General features: G+C 42.4%; 1 pseudogene; it reads left to right on the top strand.

The window, feature by feature from the left end:
- The first annotated feature begins 5,722 nt into the window (after positions 1–5,722).
- Positions 5,723–6,621, top strand: LOC100388619 (large ribosomal subunit protein eL6 pseudogene; annotated as a pseudogene).
- Positions 6,622–7,015: the final 394 nt, after the last annotated feature.

Raw genomic sequence — 7,015 nt, forward strand, 5'->3', positions numbered from 1 at the left:
TCTAGACAGGTGGGTGGCATTAAGGCCCTGTTGCTGGCCATTTGGGGATTTATGACTATTTCTGATACCACATTCCTGCTCAGAACTATGAGACTATCTCACAGCCTTAAATTCCATGTCTGATCAAACAGTGCAAGTCACAGAACCTGTGCCCCATACATTCAGAACCAACCTGGTCCAGCCCAGTTTAGGAGTGTTGATGATCCAGGAGGGTCAGCAGCATCTCCATTTGGAAAGAGGAATTTGGCCTGCCCTGAGTGTGTCGTTCTCCTCTTCTAACCTTCAGCAGTCCATTACTGATGAGTAAAGTCCCCATTCCTCCATCCACGGGCTTAATGGTACCTATTGTACCTACGTTTGTTAGAAATCAGTGGTGAAGCCATTTGGCCCAGGATTTTCTTTGTGATTTTTTAAAATTATTAATTAAATGCATTTACTTGTTATAGATCTATTCAAACTGCCTATTTCTTCTTGAGTTTTTTTATAGGTTTGTCTTTTTTTTTTTTTTTTTTGAGACAGAGTAGTCTTGTTCTGCCACCCAGGCTGGAGTGCATGGCGTGATTTTGGCTCACTGCAACCTCTGCCTCCCAGGTTCAAGTGATTCGCCTGCCTCAGCCTCCCTAGTAGCTGGGATTACAGGCATGTACCACCATGCCCAGCTAATTTTTGTATTTTTAGGATAGATAGCGTTTCACCATGTTGGCCAGGCTGGTCTCAAACTCCTGACCTCAGGCGATCCAACCGCCTCAGCCTCCCAAAGTGCAGAAATTACAGGCTTGAGCCACCGTGCCTGGCCTGTGTCTTTCTAGGAATAAATTATCTAATTTGTTGGTACACAATTGTTTATAGGATTTCTCCTTATCATTTATTGCTCCACTGAATCAAATGCTCCTAAATATGACCCCATGTTTTCCTGCTCTTTCACTTTTGTATCTGGAATCCCTTCAACTTAGTCTCTACTCATTGAGATGTATTGAATGCCTACTAGAACCAAAATATTCTTCAGAGTTCTCTAGAGAATACATAAACAGATAGAGTAAGGTCTTGGCTCTCAAAAAGCTCTTATAGTGCCTTCTGATGTGTGTTCTTCAGAACAGAAGTCCTACAAAATGCAACTCAAAAATGAGAAAGACATGAGGGGGGCTGGGCATGGTGGCTCACACCTGTAATCCAAGCACTTTGGAGGCCAAGTTGGGCAGATCACCTGAGGTTGGGAGTTCAAGACCAGCCTGACCAACATGGTGAAACCCCATCTTTAAAAAAAAAAAAAAAAAAAAAGACAGACATGAGGGGAACGTGGTACCACATATCATTTCTTCTGTAGGTGGTTCATAATTCTCATTAGTATGTTTATTACTCTAAGAAGTTCTGCCATAGAGAAACTCAGAGTTTCCCAAAAGTATGTGATCATCAAACCCTTTTGTTACATAGCATCTATTAACAACCTAAAGAACTCCTGTTCAATGGAAAATACTTCAGGAAACTGTGGACTAGATAAAACACATGCCCAAGTAGTTACAGTGCAAGTCAAATGTCATAACTGAGAGCTAGTCCTGTAACCCTAATAGGTCCATTGCTCAATGTGCACTGCAAGTCAATACACAGAGACACTGTGTTGCAGCAGAGACAGGTGTTTACCTGTAACGCTGCCTAGCAAGGAAACAGGACAAAACCTCAAATCCATCTTCCTGAGGAGTCTGACGCTAGGAATTTTAAGGGCTTTGGAGTGGGCTGAAGTGCAGAGATTGTCGAGTGGCTGAAAAGTGATGGGGGCAGGAATCATGGGAGAAAAAGATGAAGAATCGATATTCTAATGCTGATTTGGTTTTTCTTTGGGGGTCTTTAAATTGTTTTGCATCAGCTGGTCTACTGGAATTCAGGATCTGCTTAAGCAATTCCTAAACAAACTCTTATGATTCTAACATTAGAGATCTTATCTATCTAACTTCAGAAATCCTGTCTATAGGAACAATGGGAATGCAAACAGTCAGCATCTAGTGTCATCAGTGTCTAGAGACTTTCACCTACAAGGAAGTTTGTCAAAGTGCAGGCTGATTCGTGCTTAATAATAACTATATTTCTATCCAGAATTTTTGTTAACCCTGTGAGCATAGCTTCAGTCCTTAAAACATGAGTAGGAAGATGAGGGAAACAAAGGAAAGCCAGAGAAGGAAACATAAATAAACCATTCAGGGAATAGAAAGAATAGCAGAAGAGGCAGAGATAAGAGTTAAAGAAGCTAAAGGAAAAGAGAGTGGGTCAACAAGGTCAAAGAGACCAAGAAATGACTCTTGGATTTAACAATCTTGAAGTCAACATTAACCTTCAGAATAAAAATTCCAGGAAAATGGTGGAAGCACATAAAAGGAAATAAGGAGTAAGTAGAAAAGTATGTGAGTTCCAATGAAGAGATTATTGTCTCTTATTTGCTGGTGCTCCCCAAACCCTAGAAACCATAACTAGTGTTAAAAAAAAATCCTTTGACAATTAAGTTTAGCAGAATTTAATTGAGCAAAGAACCACTCATGAATTGGGAGGCCCCAAACCAGAATAGGTTCAAAGAAGGTTTGGTGCTACTGCTTGGACAAAGAAGTTTTATGGACAGAAAAAGGAAGGTGAGGTACTGATGAGGTACAAAAATAGATTGGTTACAGCTTGGCGTTTGCTTTATTTGAACCCAATTTGAACAGCTGGCCACCTTTGATTGGCCAACACTTGGTGACTGGCATCAGAGTAGGTTATGTAATCACCTGATGGGTTCTTCTTGCCCATTACACAGGCATAACCAGTTCACTGAGGCCATGTATTGCAGTAGAGAAAGAGTTTAATTAATGCCAGGCCAGCCATGTGGTTACTATTCAAATCAGTCTCCCCAGAGGCTTTGAAGTAGGGTTTTTCAAGGATAGGTTGGAGGGTAAGGGGGTAGGGAATGGGTGCTGCTGATTGGCTAGGAATGTAATCACAGGGCTGTGGAAAAGAGTCCTTGTGCCCTGAGTCCGTCTCTGGGTAGGGGGCCACAGGATCAGTTGGGTCAAGAGTCATGAGTCTGGGTGAGGTCAGTCAGTTGCCAGAATGCAAAAGTCTGAAATACATCTCAAAAGACCAATCTTAGGTTCACAATAGTGATGTTATCTCTAGAAGCAACTGGGGAAGTCACATTCCGGCCTAAGCAACAGAGTAAGACCCTATCTCAAAAATAAATAAATAAATATGCTAAATTATTCCAAAGGTTAGCTTGGCCTATGTCCAGAATGAGCAGAGACAGCCAGCCTGAAGCTAGAGCCAAGATGTAGTCATCTATGTTAGATTTCTCTCACTGTCATAATCTTTGCAAAGACAGTTTCAGTTACTGTCTGTTTACACATCCAGTTAGGTTACAGTTCACTATGTACAGAGAAACCTTAATATATGTAAATATGGCTGGGTGTGGTGGCTCATGCCTATAACCCCAGCATTTTGGGAGGCTGAGGTGGGTGGATCCCTTGAGCCCAGCAGTTTGAGACCAGCCTGGGCAACGTGGCAAAACCCCATCTCTACAAAAAGCCAGGTGCAATGGCATGCACCTGTGGTCCCAGTTACCTGGGAGGCTGAGGTGGGAGGATTATCTGAGCCTGGGAGGTCAAAACTGTAGTGAGCCATGTTGGTGCTACTGTACTCCACCCTGGGTGACAGAGTGAGACCCTGTTTCAAAAAATAAATAAAATATGTAAAGAGACAATTTTAGGCTAAACTTAATTTAACACTAGCACATTGGCTGGGCATGATGGCTCACGCCTGTAATCCAATCACTTTGGAGGCCAAGGTGGGCAGAGCACCCAAGGTCGGGAGTTCAAGACCAGCCTGACCAACATGGTGAAACTTCATCTTTATTAAAAAAAAAAAACACTAGCACATTGAAAGCTCTCCGTAAATATTAAACAAATAGATGAACTAATGTGTGGTGAGTAATGGTTTTTAAAAAGTGAGGCAATGGGGGTAATAAAGGAAAGTCTACACAGTATAGTGTAGTTGAGGAAAGGGGCAACTTGAACACACTTCTAGTCGGAGGACTCCAGTGGAAAATTAGACACCAAAGATGCAAAATAGGGAAACTGATGGAACACTATCATAATTAAAGCAAGAGGAAATGAGAACAACAACATCACAAGTAGTAAGAGAGGGGAAGGTAGGTCTCATGGGTTTCATATTTCCATTAACTGTATCAAAATCCACTCAGCCATCCAGCCATCCAATAAATAAAAATTATTGGTTGCTTCTACCCATTACTGGAAATAGAAAAAGAAAGGGTAGCTGCCGGGTCTGTGCGCAGGTCCGCAGCCGCCCTCACAAAAATATTATTAAAAATAAGAAAAAGAAAAAACAAAAAAAATTACTAGAAGCCATTGTTTTGGACTCAGCTTCTATACTAGGCACCAACAGAGCAGGCTAAAAAAACAGAGAGTCATCGCCTCTCGTTCTAGGCACTTCGGGAACTGAGGCTTAGGTGCAGACATGGCCAAGTCCAAGAACCACATCACACACAGCCAGTCCCAAAAATGGCACAGAAATGGTATCAAGAAACCCCAATCACAAAAATACGAATCTCTTAAGGGAGTGGACCCCAAGTTCCTGAGGAACATGTGCTTTGCCAAGAAGCACAACAAGAAGGGCCTAAAGAAGATGCAGGCCAACAATGCCAAGGCCATGAGTGCACATGCTGAGAACATCAAGGCCCTCATAAAGTCCAAGGAGGTTAAGCCCAAGATCCCAAAGGGTGTCAACCGCAAGCTCGATCGACTTGCCTACATTGCCCACCCCAAGCTTGGGAAGCATGCTCATGCATGCACTGCCAAGGGGCTGAGGCTCTGCCGGCCAAAGGTTAAGGCCAAGGCCAAGGATCAAACCAAGGCCCAGCCTGCAGCTCTAGCTTCAGTTCCAGCTCAGGTTCCCAAAGGTGCCCAGGCCTCTACAAAGGCTTCAGAGTAGATATCTCTGTCTGCCAACGTAAAGACAGAAGGACTGGTGCAACCCCCGGGGCTGCCATCCATCTGCATCGGGCTGGGGTCCTCCTGAGCTATTTGTACAAATAAACCTGAGGCAGAAAAAAAGAAGAGAGAGTCATTTACATTGAAGTTCTAAGTCACCAAACCCACACTAAGTTCTTATCTCACCTTCCTAGAAGGCAGGAGAAAGAGTTACAGTTTCAGTGTTCAATCCTCATGATAATGAAGTTCTCTCTGCTTTAATCCTTACACAAAAGAAGGGGCCTGAAGTAATCTGACATTAACTAGTTGTTTTTCTATTGTTTTAGCCTCCTGTTCCCTTCTTAGAAGAAAAGTTGCTTTGAAGTGACTAATATGCTCTGTTCTTTGCTTCTGCTTTCTTCAGCCCTTGTCGGTCTATAAAGCCAACCTCTTCTGCTCAGCTCATCATGTTACTAAAACTCCAGGGGTTTGGGCTAGGTGCTGTTGCTTGATGCACAGAAAACCAATCATTGAGACATTGAGTACTGCCAGGAAAGAAGGTATTAAATCAAGTTCTGCAGTTGAAGAGATGGGAGATCAGTCTCCAATCCATCTCCCTGACCAACTAAAATCAGGGGTTTCTTTAGCAGGAAAGAAATGTAACTGTATGCAGAAAAAAAAAACAGTAATTAGGCAGAGGTAAGGAAAATAAGTTGGTCAACAGGAAGCAGGTGATCAGTTAGGCAATCATGATGGGTTAAGAAGTCTTGAGTCTCGTTCTTTCCCATCTTGCAAGATGGCGGGTGAAAAAGTTGAGAAGCCGGATACTAAAGAGAAGAAACCTGAAGCCAAGAAGGCTGATGCTGGTAGCAAAGTGAAAAAAAGCCCCATTGCAGCCGCAATCCTGTTCTTGCCAGAGGAATTGGCAGGTATTCCCGATCTGCCATGTATTCCAGAAAGGCCATGTACAAGAGGAAGTACTCACCGGTTAAATCCAAGATTGAAAAGAAAAAGAAGTAGAAGCTTCTTGCAACTGTTACAAAACCAGTTGGTGGTGACAAAAACAGCGGTACCCAGGTGGTTAAACTTCGCAAAATGCCTAGGTATTATCCTACTGAAGATGTGCCTCGAAAGCTGTTGAGCCACGGCAAAAAACCCTTTAGTCAGCACGTGAGAAAACTGCAAGCCAGCATTACCCCTGGGACCATTCTGATCATCCTCACTGGATGCCACAGGGGCAAGAGGGTGGTTTTCCTGAAGCAGCTGGCTAGTGGCTTGTTACTTGTGACTGGACCTCTGGTCCTCCATTGAGTTCCTCAGTGAAGAATGCACCAGAAATTTGTCATTGCCACCTCAACCAAAATTGATATCAGCAATGTAAAAATCCCAAAACATCTTACTGATGCTTACTTCAAGAAGAAGAAGCTGCGGAAGCCCAGACACCAGGAGGGTGAGATCTTCGACACAGAAAAAGAGAAATATGAGATTACAGAGCAGCGCAAGATTGATCAGAAAGCTGTGGACTCACAAATTTTACCAAAAATCAAAGCTATTCCTCAGCTGAGGGCTACCTGCGATCTGCGTTTGCCCTGACAATTGGAATTTATCCTCACAAATTCGTGTTTTAAATGTCCTAATGATCTAATTAAATAACCAAACACCTTAAAAAAAAAAAAAAAAAAAGAAGTCTTGAGTTTCTTTGTTCAGATGCAATGATCTGTTAACTTTCAGGTCTTGGTACTATGTGAGAGGTGTGATGGTTGGTTTCCTGAGAAAGGAACTCAGATAAGACAAATGCAACTTTCTCAAGTGTTAAGACTGTGAGGATCAATTTTTATGTTTATTCAAATGAAATCATAAACATCAGTTTTATGGTACAATTATGCCAGTTTCAATCCAAACACCTACTCTATTTTATGGAATAAAATATTGCTTGATTCTAGAATCTCAAAGCCAACTAAGATCTTTAAATTTGTTGTAATTTTGTCCCTTGAGGCTAGAAACCCCATTCTTTAACACGTCCTTAACTTTCATCTTTTTGCCTGCTTAAATGGGCACCAACCTTTCTCAAT

Source organism: Callithrix jacchus, chromosome 14 (assembly GCF_049354715.1).
Source record: "Callithrix jacchus isolate 240 chromosome 14, calJac240_pri, whole genome shotgun sequence".
In the NCBI taxonomy this organism is placed as follows: Eukaryota; Metazoa; Chordata; class Mammalia; order Primates; family Cebidae; genus Callithrix; species Callithrix jacchus.